Source organism: Podarcis bocagei (genome assembly GCF_964188305.1).
Source record: "Podarcis bocagei genome assembly, chromosome: 8".
Lineage (NCBI taxonomy): Eukaryota > Metazoa > Chordata > Lepidosauria > Squamata > Lacertidae > Podarcis > Podarcis bocagei.
Window position 1 is genome coordinate 67,154,941 of NC_138133.1, and position 17,164 is coordinate 67,172,104.

General features: G+C 42.2%; 1 long non-coding RNA gene across 1 annotated transcript in view; it reads right to left on the reverse strand.

Annotated features, from left to right (window-relative positions):
* The window catches only part of LOC308593133, a 37,864-nt gene that overhangs the window by 9,432 nt on the left and 11,268 nt on the right, over positions 1-17,164 (reverse strand). Inside the window, exons 3-4 of the long non-coding RNA XR_014010766.1 lie at positions 9,691-9,799; positions 2,889-2,977 (exon numbers count right to left, since the gene is read on the reverse strand). This is a non-coding gene — a long non-coding RNA (uncharacterized lncRNA). The remainder of the gene's footprint in view (positions 1-2,888; positions 2,978-9,690; positions 9,800-17,164) is intronic.

A 17,164-nucleotide genomic window follows, 5' to 3' on the forward strand; every position in this document is an offset into this window, starting at 1 on the left:
GGATGAACGCTCAATAAACAGGTTATCTGGAAGTGACCTTATTCTCAGACTTTCTCCATGCAATTAAAGCAAAACCTGAATGCCTCATTCACTTGTCAGAGCAAGGAGAGTCTATAGATTAACCTGGCACTCCAGCCGATGACATCACCACTCCTTGCTCTAAAAACATCTGAGAGCCACACTCCTCTGCATTCCCTCCCACTATAACCGCTATAACCACTAATGCAGTGAAACTGCGTACTGTACTGTATACGCTTGTGCATCTTGGACATGAATTTGTTCAAGGAATCCGTACTTCTGTACAAGTTCTAGAAGAGCCACATTCCGAGAACTGGAGCCAGCCATAAGATTTTCCTTCTCTGCCTTGAAACCTCTGCAGCTTATATTGAGGTAGCCTTTGGAATTCTGAACAGCCCCATGATTCGGTCAAGAAAGAAATGCATTTACAGAAGGGCACTCTTGACTGTATGGAATATTTGACAATATCTGAGTGCAACCAAATAATAGCAGGTCAATTGGACTGGCATGCTGACCCTAGACGGCTTCCAATCCATTCATTGTCTACGATTGATCTGGGAATGACTTATGGCCCACTACAGTGGAGCTGTCAAGTCTAATAAGCGAGCAAAGCAATCTGACTGCACTGCTGAAGACAAATGGTTTGCACCTATAAATCTCTAGTAGGCAGGCTGTCATTCAAGTTTTTACTGGAGATAATAATGGAACTAAGGTTTGAACCTATAATGCACCAGGGTTATTTTCCATGCCTTTAGTAGGAATCAATACATTGTGACAGAAGCATTTTGCAATTGAAGTCTTGCAGGGTGCTCTGCCACAAATCCTTCCTGGACAGCAGAGGCAGCTGTGCTTAATGCTAGTTTAGCCAGAGAATTCACATAAGCTGAAATAATGCAAAAAGCATTGTGATTTTCCCTGGACTACACAGAATTTCAGCACTCATGAAATTTTCATACACTAAGTTTGGATTCTATTCCCCTAACTGGTCTTAATGTTGACAAAAATGTATCACCTATTGGACCAGTTCCAGCATTGCGCAGGCCCCATGTAAAGTGCTCTCTGGTGGGCCCCATATTACACTGGGCTTATCTGACAGTGGCAACAACAGCAGTACAGTGGTACCTCAGGTTAAGTACTAAATTTGTTCCGGAGGTCCGTTCTTAACCTGAAACTGTTCTTAACCTGAAGCACCACTTTAGCTAATGGGGCCTCCTGCTGCCGCTGCGCCACCAGAGCATGATTTCTGTTCTCATCCTAAAGCAAAGTTCTTAACCTGAAGCACTATTTCTGGGTTAGCGGAGTCTGTAACCTGAAGCATATGTACTCCAAACTGGGGCAGAGGGCTATGAGTTGCTGTTTGAATTTCCCACAATGCCCAGGAACATCAGTAATGCTATTGCAGGGAACTTAAAATAGAGTCTAGCCAACTCAGCAGTGTGAAATGGGGAGCCCTGAGGCAGGCAGGCGTCAGCTCTGGTGGGGCCTGCTACTTTAGGATGGCAGGTGCCCACATCAGGCCTGCATCTATTTTTCTTCTTCATTAACAGAATTCACATGTGGAGCAAACAAAGCTTCTTTGTGTCTCAAGTGAAACATACGTGAATGAAAACAACCACCACATTAGAGTCAGTATTTAGATTTAGATTTAGATTTAGATAAATTTATTGTCATTGTCCGTATATACACAGTATACACAACAACGAAAATCAAACACCCACCCAAAGACCGGGTTCACATATACATTTGCACGTATCTCCGAACTCTCATCCTATTTAGACATAATCTATAAAACATAACATAATCCAGAATATAGCATGACCTATTAAAAACATAACATAACCTAAAACCTATCTCATTCCTTCCACTCCCTACTTACTAAACCTTGCAACTGGCCCTGAGATCATTATTTAGTGCAATCAGAGCTCTTGGATAGAAACTATTCAGAAGGCGTGTGGTTCGTGTTTTCATTGTCCTATATCTTCTGCCCGAAGGCAATAGTTCAAAGAAGTTGTGAGCAGGGTGGGTGGGATCTCTCAGAATATTATGTGACTTCTTCAAGATGCGAGACGTGAAGATCTCATCCAGGGTTGGTAGTCGGAGCCCAATAACGTTCTGGGCAATTTTAATTGTTCGCTGTAAAGCTTTTTTATCCGTTTCAGAGCTGCTCCCATACCACGATAATATACTATAGGTTAGGACACTCTCGATGGTACTATGATAATAGGACAGGAGTAGGTGCTGGGATAGATTCAGTCCCCTGAGCATTCTCAGGAAATACAACCTCCCCTGCACCTTCCTCACAACCATATTAACATTTGCAGTCCATGAGAGGTCCTCCGAGATATAAATGCCCAGGTATTTAAAACTACCAACCCTCTCCAGTATGTTATGGTTGGCTCCCTACTTTCTAGTTTCTTCACCCACCCTTTAGTTTCTACTGTTCATTGGGTAAGTTGTCAAGTTTATTAAACAGATCACTCCACTTTCAGAGAGATAAATTCCAGGGCTCCTTAATAGTTCAGGGAATTTCCATGCAAGCACATTCCACAGCTGGGAGGAGAGAGAGCTGGGCTAGAGAGAGAGAGAGAGCTATCACTGCAAGGAAGGGTACCTTACATGACCACTTTGTGAGTAACTGTACTATCACACCGCTCTTTGCATGCTGCTTTTCAAAACCAAAAAAAGCCAAAGCAGCTCACAGTCAAGAGGTTACATATGAAAAATATCAGAAAACACCGTCAAAATCCTGTTATTAAAATTGCACGTTAAAGAAATTAAAAATCTGAAACTGTCACATACTGGGGTTGTGGTTAGAGTGCTGGACTAGGATGAGGGAGATCTGGGTTCAAATCCCCCATTCAGCCACGTACTTAGAGCCAGGCACTCTCTCTCATCTTAAGCTCCCCTACAGGGTTGTTGGGAGGTTAACATGTGGACAATGTACACCACATTGAGATCCCTGGAGGAAAGGTAGGATATATACAGTGGTGCCCTGCAAGACGAAATTAATTCGTTCCGCGAGTTTTGTCGTCTTGCAATTTTTTTCGTCTTGCGAAGCACGGTGTCGGGAAAGTTTTGGAAAAGCTTCAAATATCACCAAAGTCTTCAAAAACCTCAAAAAAGGCTACCACACCGCGTGCTATGAGTTGCTCCTCGAAGTCAAGTCGCAACTGTATTAACGGTTTTAAGAAAAAGGAAACAAACTCGCAAGACGTTTCTGTCTTGCGAAGCAAGCCCATAGGGAAAATCGTCTTGCGAAGCAGCTCAAAAAACCAAAAACCCTTTCGTCTAGCGAGTTTTCCGTCTTGCGAGGCATTCGTCTTGCGAGGTACCACTGTAAATGTAATAAATAACACAATCAAATCTCAAAAGTGACCCCATTCCCCACTTTCTCCATCACATCAGATCCGTCACACAAATTGGCCTCCAAATCTCCAGCTGTTCTCTGGCCTCAGCTTATAGCAGGAGAGGGTGTGTGTGTGTGTGAGAGAGAGAGAGAGACAGAGACAGAGAGAGAGAGAGAGAGAGAGAGAGAGAGAAACAGACAGACAGACAGACAGACAGACAGATAGACAATCCCCCCTCAGCCCTGTTCTGTTCAGATGCTCACCCCTGTTAGGCGTGGAGTAAAATAGCTGTTCCCAGAGTCACTGCTCAGATGGGAGGGCCAACTCCTCCCAGTTTCTTGCAATGGTCTCCACTAACACAGGCTAGCAGCAACTGGCAAGCCGCTTAGGCACAAACAGGAGGTGCCAAACACTAACAAAAGGTGGTTGGTTGCAATAGAGTTCCTCAGTCAACCCTGCTCCCCACTGCCTAAAATGAGCCAAGAAACTCATATGTCTACTGGTTCAATCAGTTTGGTCTAACTCACTCTAAATAATAACTGAGCATACAGACTCCAGTTGCCGAATGTACCTTAATATGAATGCTTTTGCGATATTGCTCATGTGGATACCAAACACTATTTCCGTGAAATGTGTTTGATATATTTACAGCTGTTTTTCTTTTACCTATACAGTGGTACCTCGGGTTACATACGCTTCAGGTTACACACTCTGCTAACCCAGAAATATTACCTCTGGTTAAGAACTTTGCTTCAGGATGAGAAGAGAAATCGTGCTCCGGTGGCACAGCAGCAGCAGGAGGCCCCATTAGCTAAAGTGGTGCTTCAGGTTAAGAACAGCTTCAGGTTAAGAACGGACCTCCGGAACAAATTAAGTACTTAACCCGAGGTACCACTGTATATTATTGATTGGTTTACGGTTCTTGTGAGCTGCCTTGTGCATCGGTTGGAAAAGTGGCTTATAAATTAACTTGATGATGCTTGGTGACTTCTTAATTCATGTTACTTAAGTTGCCCTTCAGACAAAAACATGTTTGAATTATTTTCTATACAGATGGCTTCCATGCAAGAGCAAAGTAATGTCTGAACAAATCCAAAATCCTCCTGTGGATTCATTCTCTGCATTTATATGCATTCTAAAAACGGGTGAGGGGGAGAAGAAAAGTAGATATGGTCCAAGAGGATTTGAAGACTTTTTAGCTTGGGTGCCCAGAATAAACACTGACAAATTGAAATGGCGGCGTGGCCAGAAAACTCTTATTGTGGATACTAAAAGTTGTGTATGCACAGGTGGGAGTTTCTATTTAGATCCAGCTGTTTCCCCCACACCCAGCCAAGCAGACAAACCACATTTTCGACTTGCATGTTTAAAACAGTTTGCAGTGTTCCAAATCTAAACCAAGATAACCAGCTGCTTAAAGGATTAATTTTTTTCCTGCTGCTGCATCTCTTTTGTGCACAACTGATGTGTTTACAAGTTGACTACAACAGACTTTTAACATTTTGATAAAACAGTTGTTGTTGTTTTAAAAAAAGCAGCAACAATAACCCACAAAATTCTAATCACAGGCTTATGTGCAGTGGGCATGGATCAGTTTCATCCAGAATGGTAGTTCATAGTACACACATTGTAGGCTATTCTTAACACATGCACGTTGTGGCCTTGTTACAAAGAAAGGTAAAAAGTTTGGGATCATAATTTACCATGACGAAAACACAGACTATTCACTGTACATGCTAGGACTGTTGCAAACCCCAGAGATTTCAGTCTTGCACTGCCAACTTCTCTGGATGTGAGGCTACAAAATATCATGCTTTTCCCACACAAAAGAGGTTGCAGAAAAATTCTGTATTTTTTGAGATAGGCCAGAATACATTTTGGGAATGGTGAAGCTTTCCCGTCTTTTCTGGTTCCATAGATGTCCTATATGTTCTTTCTGTAAACTGCTTTGAGGTAGTTTTTTTAAAAAAACAATCATGCAGTAAATTTTATAAAAAATTTTTTTTAAAAAAACACTGAATACCAAATAGTTTTGGCAGATTCCCAGTCAGATTGGGAAATAGTCATTGTATACACACACTCATATAAACATAGCACAGGGAGGCTGATGGGATTTTCTTTTCCTGTGCAGCCCAAGTCAGTGAACTGGAATAAACAATCATTGACAGCCTTGAGTCTCTTTCTTGAACACATGCATTGTGGTGGAAGATTTTTAGAAAACCTTTTTTTGGAAAGAAGTTTCTCTCTACGTGCATATTTTAGGCTTGCAGTCCGTTGTGCTCAATGATGCTTACTTTTGAGTAGATATATATATATATAGTTGCACTGTTAACACATTTTAAAGAAATGTTGTGAAGATTTTTTTGTTTTTGTTTTTGGAAGATCATTTTGGAATGATTTTTGGGAAGATCATTCAGGTTGAACCTACAGAAAAGTAAATAAACACTATTCCTCCTGGATATACTCACAACCTATACTTTGTCTGTTCCAGATGCCAGGATGAAAAGATCCAGCTGCCAATGGTAAGATTCACATTACTCCAGGTGCCTCCAGACCACCGAGGTTTCATTGGTGCTTTAATACTGTATTTATGGTCCTATTTAGCAGTATCTTTTATGATTTTGCTGCTATCATCATGTGAACCACCATTATAATTTCTAAACTGAACTGTGGTACAGTATGTATATTTATAAATCATATTAAAATGTATTTTTAATAGGTTGGGGGCAATCCAGATGATACCCGTTGGTTCTTTCCAGCACTATGATCCTGTGAATGTTAGAATCTACACGAGGAAACCTGGTGAACCAGTCCGACTAGATCCTTTGTTAAGCTAACCAGTTAAGTCCTTCCATTTGCATGTCCAAAGAGGTAGCCCTGTTGCCATAGAGACAAATGGATAGGTCTTTTCCCACTTCACCTGGCTGGTCATCGTAGGCAAGAGAACAATAAGCCAAGGGACTGCATTGCTGCTTCACTGTGATGCCATCTCTCCTCCCTAGGAGAGTTCATTCATTTATTCAAGATTTGGCTGTTGGGGCAAAGAAGGAATAGGAAACTTCCTTTCCATAAACTTCCTTAAGTACACTTATTATAGCACTGAAGCCAGTGTACTTCAGGAAAATGACCTTTATCTTATTGTGCAGGTAAGTTGACTGTGTAGTGCCCTTAAATGCTCAAAATGTCCTACAGGGCTCTCTGAATGGATTTATATACTTTACTGTTTCCCAAACTTGAGTCTCTAGCTGTTTTTGGACTACAGTTCCCAAGATCCCTCACTACTGGTCCTGCTAGCTAGGGATGATGGGAGTTGGAGTTCAAAAACTGACGGGAGACCCAAGTTTGGGAAACACGGGACATGAAAGCACTATTATCTGATTTGGCAGCAAACATATTTATAGTCAGCAAATCTTTTCAAAATGCTTGGTCTCCCTTTGTCCACTTTAATATGAACTATAATATGGACTCATAAATGTATGTCATTTTAAAAGGTAAAGGTAAAGGTACCCCTGCCCATACGGGCCAGTCATATCCGACTCTGGGGTTGCGTGCTCATCTCACTTAAGAGGCCGGGGGCCAGCGCTGTCCAGAGACACTTCCGGGTCACGTGGCCAGCGTGATGAAGCTGCAACTGGCGAGCCTGCACCAGCGCAGCACACAGAAACGCCGTTTACCTTCCCGCTAGAAAGCGGTACCTATTTATCTACTTGCACTTTAGGGGTGCTTTCGAACTGCTAGGTGGGCAGGAGCTGGGACCGAAAGACGGGAGCTCACCCCGCCACGGGGATTCGAACCGCCGACCATGCGATCGGCAAGCCCTAGGCGCTGAGGTTTTACCCACAGCGCCACCTGCGTCCCGTATGTCATTTTACCTTACATTAAAGCAGGGAAGGGAGGGGAGCTGTGGCTCTTTAGATGTTGTTGGAGCTCCACTTTCCACCAGTCTCAGCCAGTAGTCAGGGATGACCAGAATTGTAGCTCAGCATCTTCATGGCCACAGGTTCCCCACCACACACACACACACACACACACACACACACACATATGTGTGTGTGTGTGTGTGTGTGTGTGTGTGTGTGTGTCTTTTTGCATTGACAAAAACACACCTGTTTAATTTCTTTGTGTCAAGCTACTGTTAAAGGCACAGGGCTTTAACAGTTGGCAACCTTATACAAGTTATGCGGAATCACTGCACTGCCTGTTTGCATAAGAGCTCAAATAATGCCTTTAGGGCCTGATGCAGTGGCCATAAAAATCAATGGCAGGAACATCTCAGAATGTCTTTTTCTGAAAATAGCCTTACCTTAACATGAAATCTGGCCTACAGTTAAGGAGAGTTGAGGGTGGAGAAACAAGTAGGTGGAGTCTTTCTGGACAATGGATATAAATCTTTCCCCATCGTTTCCTGTTGAATTTCTGCCAATATATTTGTGCTCTCATCAACATTGCTTTGTGTTTCATCACACTGTTTGTTACGTACATTTAAGGTTTAATGGTCACAATCCCTCCTCTTTGAATTTCATTTCCTACGGACCTCACTGCTTCTCTATTTCCCTCTCCCCCCCAAATATGTGTGTGTGTGTGTGTGTGTGTGTGTGTGTGCGCGCGCACACACACACACACACACACACACACTCACACCTGTCAACTTAGAATAACACCATGCATTTGATGAAGTGGACTCTAGTCTACAAAAGCTTATGCCGTAACACATTTGTCACTCTTTAAGGTGACATTGGATTTTTTGCTGGGTTTTGCTTTTTACGCAGTTAAAGACTCTTTTCTTCTTTATTTTTTTAATGGAAGCATTAACCATGATCCATTTTCAATTGTCCATTAAGCAGTGCCTCCTGACTGTGAAACAATTAACCTTTATTCGAGGCGGACACAGCTGTGTGTGGAATCTGCTTCTCCGTTCCATTGGACACCTGTTTCCATTACATTTATTACCATCCCTGCAGAGTTGCAACAACTAGATTGCTGTGGACAGAACTTCTCTGATTCCCATAAAGGCAACATTAACAGAGGCAAGCTGGCCAGGAAGACAAGCAGCTTATTCTGCTAAAGATTGTACATACATTCCTGTTGGCTGAGGAGCAGACAGCTGTTTTATGGTTTTAAAGGACTGGTATCACCCCGCCTGATCTGTTTTGCTTCACCCTCACACAACCCAACATCCACACCTGTATGAGTTTATTTTGTATTTCCAATATTTTCTAGAATCTTCTCTCCAGCTCATATAAAGGACTTGCCCTTGGCCAGAGTTGGAAACTGAAAGGGGGAAGGGGGATCACTGTGTGTTGTCTAATCCATGGGTAGGCAAACTAAGGCCCAGGGGCCGGATCCAGCCCAATTGCCTTATAAATCCGGCCCGCTGATGGTCCAGGAATCAGCATGTTTTTACATTAGTAGAATGTGTCCTTTTATTTCAAATGCACCTCTGGGTTATTTGTGGGGCCTGCGTGGTGTTTTAACATGAGTAGAATGTGTGCTTTTATCTAAAAGGCATCGCTGGGTTATTTGTGGGGCATAGGAATTCATTCATTCCCCCCAAAAAAAATATAGCTCTGAGGGACAGTGGACTGGCCCCCTGCTGAAAAAGTTTGCTGACTCCTGGTCTAATCCAAGTACAGGAAGCAAAGAGAAACACTTGACTTCTGGACATAGGCGCCAACTTGCGCCAAAGATTGAGGGGCCAGGTGACATCACACATGCATCATATGGCGTCACATGGCATTTTGGAAGGAGCCAGGGGACGAAGCCAAAAGCGGTGGCCATTGGCTCCTTTTCTCTCATGCTCAGCAGTCTTCCATGGCAGAAGAAGCAGCAGCTGGTCACTGAAGCGGTGCTTGGCCTCCTCCACCCCCTGACAGTAGGGGACATTGGGAGGCAGCCCAATAAGCCTGCCTGGAGCAAGTCTATGGGAGGGACATTTATTCTTCCAGAAGTGCCACTGATGGGATGTGCCCACAGTGTGGAAGAGACCTGTGTGTTCCTTCCCTGTTTCCCTGTTCCACTGACATCCCATCCTTTATTCTGTCCTGCTTTAGGCATTCTGCCACTATGACAGCATAGAATTTTGCATTCTGATGTTGTATTTGCTTATTCAGTTCAAAAAAATTCTTTCATAAAATTTATACACCTGAAAGCAGTTTACAAAAGATAAAATCAGTAAGGTCAATTAAAAAATACAACCCTACTTTAAAACATACAATCATTAAAATACCAAAACATTGGTAGCAGCGCACCCACCAAATCCTATTGTCCCTTAGCCAGCACATCACCAGTACACAACTGCTGTTACGCTATGATCCTGTGCACTTACCTGAGAGTAAGCTTGTTCATCAATCATTAGTAGTACAACTGCTGGGTTGCAGTGTTGTTTTATGCTTACGGCACTCTGGTAGCTTCAGCAGAAGAGAGGCCAATAAACGCTTTAAAGAAATAAAACAGAAAGACATTTAATAAGCAAAGGCTCCCTGCAAAAGAAGGAAAGGCCATTTTTAATATTTTCTTTTTCATTCATTAGTATAGCGACACACCAGGTCTATACACACAGAGAGAGACTTTACCTTTAACCCCCCTGGTTAAAACTGGTCCTCAGCCAAAGTTTTAGTGGGCTGATCCAACAATTAAAACTGGCAGTTTTACTTCCAGGGATTTTAGCAAACACCAGTACTGTAGCTGTGGCAAAATCAGGAATGCATTGTTAAGGCAGAAGTGACAGCTTGGGAAAGGTGTTAGGCAAAATGCTCTTCAGCCTCAAGCCTTCCCTTGTGGCTTAATTTAAAGCATTAGCAGTGAAACCTGAAAAAGTGAAAGCAGCAAATATTAAATTGTAAATACCAGGCAGACTGTGGTGTAAGCAGATGTAATTGCCAGACTCGGCAAGGACAGCAAACATCGTCCCGCTATCAGAACAAACTCAGCTGTTAATGGGGCTGCCAGGTCAAAATACACCACAGTATCTGAAATGGAGGGCCTGTGTATAGACTTTGCATGAACGTATTGTACTTGAGCTGGAACAAAGATACCGTTTTCTAGATCTCTGAGTAATAAACAGAAGGTGATGTACACATGCAGCTTCTATGGGTAAAGTAGAACACAAGTTCTATGTAAAGAATCAGAGTTAATGCAAAGCTATAAAGTCCACAGAAGACATTATTAAAAATAACACAGATTGTCATCATCTGAAATTTAAAAAAAAAAATTAAAAAAATACAGTATTACTTTTCCCCTTCCCTTTTCGTTTTTAGTCTGAGAATTCACCAGTTAGTTATAGTAAGAAGAGAGAGAATAGAAAGAAAAATAAAATGAAACATAAAATTAACCTGACTTGCTGCCAACACCCATAGCCCCAACTTCACTCTAAAAATAATGAAAGGTGGGGGAAACCAGGAAGGCTCATCTCACAGAAATGGCTGTGAATAGTACATGTACAGTTTGTTCCATCACTTTATTTCCAAGAGGACTAGACCTACTTTAAAAAGGGGGGGAGCTCAGAGTCTGGGGGTCCAGCTGACTGAAGGCTTGCAGTACATCCATACAGTCTGTGTACCCACTTCTCAGTGGTCCTACTTCATAGACCCAGGTTCAAATCATGTGCATGGCCAGGGGGGCAGCTGCCCCCCTAAATCAATAAAAATAAAAGCCAATACAAATATGAGGCTCTGCCCCCCCCCAACAAAAGCCTACCCCACCAACAAAAATCCTAGCTACATCCATGGTTCAAATCCCTACTTTATTCCTTTATTTCAATATTTATAGGCCACCTTTCAGGGCAAGGCAAAGCAGCTGACACCATAATACAATAATAAAATACAACTTCACACTTCAATAAAAATAAGCAGTTAAAGCAGCACGTGTTGGCATTACAAATTCTGAAACGGTTTCAAAACCGCTGCACAACAAATCCTTCAAGCAAACAATGCAACCTGAAATGATGAGACTTCTAAAACTCATTTAAAAGCCTGGATGGATGGGGCCTGCCTCAACCTGTATTTTTCCTCCAACTGCTTACCCATTTGTAGCATGGAAGAAAAGTTAAGGCAAGAGTGACATGTTCTGGTTGGCTGGGCAGCCTGATTTGGAGCCGTTTCATTAAAGGTTTTGCACAAGTAAATAGCGACATGGTAGGTTGCATTGCAAATAAAAGATAAGCAATATTGTCTGACTAGCACTTGCACTTGATATTGATCCTGAAATGCGTTTCAGTATCTTATACAGTATATGAAAACAAAGCATCTTTCTTCATGCTGAAGGTATTGGGTTTCATTCTGGAAGGGCACCAGTAGAGTTTCCCCAGGACAATCAAGATGAAAGCAAAAATATATCCACAGCTATCCATTTTTTAATGCTGTATTCCAGGGGCAATAGCAGACAGGTTGGCAGCAGTGTTGGTGGAAGAAAATTACCAAATGGCTAGGGTCCTGGGCTCCCTCAGGTTTCACATGTACACAGGACATGTACACAGGACGGCCATACTTAATACAATATTTCACTCACATTTGTGACTTTAAGGATGCTGAGAGTTGTTAGGAGACCCAATTCCCCTCACAGAGCTACAGTTCCCAGAATTCCTTGGGAAGAGGGACTGATTGTTGAACCACTTTGTGAGGGGAAAAGGAGAGGCTAAAAACCCCCACATAAAATAATACCACGTTTTCTCTTTCTGGAGCTTTTGATACTAATTTCAATTCCATGGGAACAATACTGATTTCCTAAAACCCCCATTTAAAAAAAAAAAGTTGAGATCACTAGAAAAGCATATACTGTATCCTGGAACATTATGATTTACACTTGCATTCATTCTCCCTCTCCATCATTTTGGCAGGTGTTAAAAATTATTATGAACTCCTTAATGAGGGTTCATCCTTGTTACAACATGTACAAAGTGCCTAGCTTCTGAAGAGGAGCTTTACAAAAAAAAAGACACAATGCCTTTACATATGATAATGTCTATTATTTTGAGAAGGGTGAAGAGCATTCTGCCTTTCTCCCCCATTACTATAGCAACAGACATCTGTGAGTAATAGCTCTTTTAACTGTGTCAATTAGGCTTACATAAGAGTATTTTAATGACAAAAAGCCTGTGCAAAGTGCAGTCTAAGGTCTGGCAGAAAGAAAACTTCACACTCCAAGTGTTAAAAAAAACCTAAAAAAAACCCTTGCCCCAACTTCCATGTGCAATAATTGCCATGTTCTGCATTCGTTAGCTACGGTTCACTGACGTGTTGTAGCTTTCCGTTGAAATCTGGAAGTCCGTTTGCTTCTCAGGCTCCGGGAGTGCACACTCTGTTAGGTGTCTTCTATAAAAAGACAACAGTATTAGGGGGTGGGGAGGAGAGATGGCAGGCATGCCATGCCAGGTGGCTGTGCTATGCCAGGACTATTACCACCATAACATAAACTCTCTTCAGGAGTTAGGACTCCCCACAGAAGTAGCATCATGTGGAGGAGAGCTGGGGTGAGTTGTGCCAAGAAGCTCTGCCTCCCTATGCCACCCCACATGAGCTGGAGGGCAAAAGTGTGAGCAAGGGAGCCTCCTCTACTTGTATAGAGGCCTACAACACAATTTAAAGTCCTGGAAGGCCATAGCTCTCTTGGTAGGCCATGTTGTAAACAAAAATCTGCCCTTTTCCCCCCTTATGGGGTATCCAAGAGACCATATAGAGTCCTTACGTAGGTTCCCTATTGGCAGGAGAAAATAACAGAGGCCAACCAGAGAATATTGAGAAGCAAAGCAGCTAGTAAGCCTGATCTTTATTGATCTGTTGCAACAGGGTGCTCCCCTCACACACAGGAAAGGAGGAAGAACCCAGAACAATGGGACGCAAGGCCTTATATAGACATTTTAAATTCCCTGCCCTGGAGCTCAAGACCACCCCTCCATACATCATACATACATCACAGAAGGGGTGTAACCTAAGACCACCCCCCCAGATACATCATACCTACATCACAGAAAAGGCGGTCTACAGGTTACCTGTTTAATGGTCACTTGATTGGATTGCCTGGGGAGCCTGGCCAGCCTTTTGTAATGATAAATACTTAGTTCCTGAGCCAGGTCACAGGCTCCCACCCTAGTCATATCTTAAATGTGCCCTTAAGACAGGATTTGTGAAGGAAAAAGACAATGGGGAGGTTTCCCACTTTGACCTTGCAGAGAAATAATTGAGGTCAATTTGTTCAGGACTTTTTTTCTGTGGGGTTTTCAGACATGTGGTTTATATATTTATGTATGTGTTTGCTTGGTACATTTATGAACATTTATTACATATCTAAGACCTTAAAATTCTTATCACAGCCACAAAGATCAATGTGCTAGCTCTATTCCCCACAACCTCCAAATTGTCATTTTCATCACCATCATGAGAACAAGCTGTATGAGGGCCAGTGGTCCATTTAGTCCAGCATCCTGTTCTGACAGTGGCCAGTTGCCGATGGAAAGCCCAAAAGCAGCTAGCTCCTGAGAACAACAGCACTTGCAATTCCCAGCAATTGCCGTTCATACACATACTGCCTCCGATAGCGGAGACAGAACTTAACCACTGTGGCTAGCGGCCATTGATAGCCAAATCCTCCAAGAATCTGTCTAATCCTCTTTTATTTTTTTAAATTAAATTTGTATACCGCCCTCCCTCTGCAGATCTCAGGGCAGATAGCAACGTAAATTTACAATATAAAAACCACAAAATACATAGAACAACAACAAACCCCAATAACCCCGCCCCCTCCCACAGCACATTTTTCATTTTATTTAATAAATGAAGCCATCCACGTAGGTGGCCATCATTGCCTCCTGTGGGAATGAGTTCCACAGTTTAACTATACATTCCATAAGTTGGAGGGCACCTATCTGAAATGGTCAGCTGCCCCTGTATCAGTGGAGACTCCCCATGTGTTTCAGCATCTTGATTTTCCAGGACATGTAAAAAAACAAAACAAAGGCCTATAAGAAAGCAAAGCTGGTCCGAAAGAAAGAAAGAAAGAAAGAAAGAAAGAAAGAAAGAAGACAATGAGTGCTTGCTCATTACTTCATGGCATTTCAATTGGTCATAATAAACGTATTGCTCAACTGTGGAAAATGTCAACTGGTGTGGTGATGGCATGTTCATCGCTGCACACACATGCCACACGTTTACTTAACATGACGGGAGAATGCCTGGGATTTTACTGCTGCCAATTACCCAGAACTGAACAGGAAAGCTGGTTTGAAATGAAAATCAGGCTTGCTCTTTCTGCCTGTTTATCATCAATGGACAGTAAAGCCTTTCACACTTTGTGTGTGCTTCTCCCTTGCTCATGCTATGTCCATGTATGATCATGGCTGCATACATAACATTGGTGTTTTTTTCTGGGGGTACGCATACCCCCTAAACATTTTGTGAATCTAAGTTTGGCCTCATTGTGGGGCAGTATTTCAATATGAGTAGGAAAATGAGAGTACCCCTAAACATTTTTTTTAGAAATAAAGCACTGCATAACATATATTTAAAGGACATACCCACCCACCCCCCAAATTCCTGGGGACTGTAGTTTACCCCTCACAGAGCTACAATTCCTAGCACCTTTAACTAAAGTTCCCAGGATCCTTTGAGAGGAAGGAAATGTGCTTCAAATGTACAGTTGTGTAAGCAGCCCGCAGCCATGATCATTTTACAGCTCTGCTTGCATGGTTGAAACTAGTCTTCATTTACAAGCTTCTCATAAACAGGCAGGCTTCCAAAACAATACGTACAAGCTTCAACCACGCATATCTTGTGTGAGACGCTGCATTGTTTTTACCAAAATATAATTTACCTTTGAAGAATGTCAGACATCAAATTATTGTTTTATGATTGATATATTATATCGTGCTCGAATACCAAAGGATTTAGTTTTAGTTGTTTCAGTTGTTTGGATTACAGTACTTTTTTTTTCTAGATAGAACATCCTGGAACAAAAAGGTCTGTTAACCTTTTAAAGGACTACTGACTCATACTTTTACAGTACATAACAGCTGTATAACCACAATGCTTTGTAACAACACTCTTCGTCCCTGAGGAAATTAAAGTACATCATAGACTAACATATTAATCTGAGAAGTGATATTTAACTGGAATGCTACTGTCTCATCTTGTTTTAACAAAACTAATAGCTTTATTAGGGAGCTGAAGACAATTTAAACCAGAAAGAGGAATGTAGCTGAGGTAAAATATAACTTCCGGGTGCAAGTTTGTTTTGCATTCAGATTCACTGAGATGTCTTCAGAACAATATTATTATTATAACAACATTTATAATATAACAACTTCTTTTTTGAACCTTTTCCAGCTCTACAATATCCTTTTAGAGGTGAGGCAGAACTTTATTTATTTGAAGTATTTACGTATGTTATTAACAATACTAGGGACGTGGGTGGCGCTGTGGGTTAAACCACTGTGCCGTTTGGGCTTGCCGCTTGAAAGGTCGCGGTTCGAATCCCTGTGATGGGGTGAGCTCTTGTTGTTTGGTCCCAGCTCCTGCCAACCTAGCAGTTTGAAAGCGCACAGGGCAAGTAGATAAATAGGTACCACTCTGGCAGGAAGGTAAATGGAGTTTCCGTGTGCTGCTCTGGTTTTGCCAGAAGCGGCTTAGTCATGCTGGCCACATGACCTGGAAAAACTGTCTGCAGAAGCGGACAAACGCCGGCTCCCTTGGCCTTTAAAGCGAGATGAACGCCACAATTGCAGAGTCGTACACGACTGGACTTAATTGTCAGGGGTCCCTTTACCTTTACCTATTAACAATACTAAGCAGTGTACATAAAATTACAAAAAAATTCAAACAATTCAAACAATAAAGGCCAGTAAAAATGCATCATAAAGCCGGAAGCTACCTTAAAATGCCTGCTGAAATAAGAAAATATTGGTCACACACCCAAAGTTTAGCAAGGAGGGTGTCTGTCTAATCTCAACTGGGAGGATGTTCTAGTAGTTACAAGCGGTGCTCCTGAGCCATGAGGTATCACCAAGAGAGACGGTACACAGTATTCCAAGTGCATACCATGGATTTTTATGCTGGCATTATGATTTTGACTGTTTCGTTTTCAATATTTTTCCTAATGATCCCTAGCATGCCAATCTGTCTCTTTCACAGCTGCCAACTACAACCCCAAGCTCTTGTTCCAGGCCCCATTAGTGTGTATGTCAAGTTATCAGATTTTTTTTTGTCCCAATATGCATCAGTTTGCACTTTCTTACACAGTCTGGGAAGATCCTTTTGGGGTTATCTGCAATCCTTTTCTGTTTTAGCCACCCTAAACAATCTGGTATCATAAGCAGAGTTGGCTTCCTCACGGCTCACACCAAATCCCCGTAAATTAACGAACTTCTTAGCAGAATGCTAGTATTACTGACAGAGGAGTCAGCCTCATACACAGTGCAAATACTGCTTAGGTTACTGCAACAGCACACTGCAAGCAACATTATACAGCCTGACTTTAGCTGAGAGGAAGAAAGAAATGGGAAGACTGAGAAGAAGTTGCTTAGCTTGGACAGAGAAACAAGCAAGCTTTAAACAACTGGCAAGATGCCTTATAGCACCTCCTCTGTTGGAGCAGACTAATCACACTTTCAGTAGTTAATGCATGGATCCAATTCCCATGTTCTCATTAGTCTGACATGTTTTCTTACTAGCCTGCTGAGTAGCTAGTAGCCAGCATTTTAATGTTCCTCTGCAACCAGGATGGAAATACAAATAGCCAAATGTGGCCTTCTTCCAAGTAGCAGAAAGGAAGGATGAAGAGATCCATGCTCCACTGGACTGTATAGTTGGCCC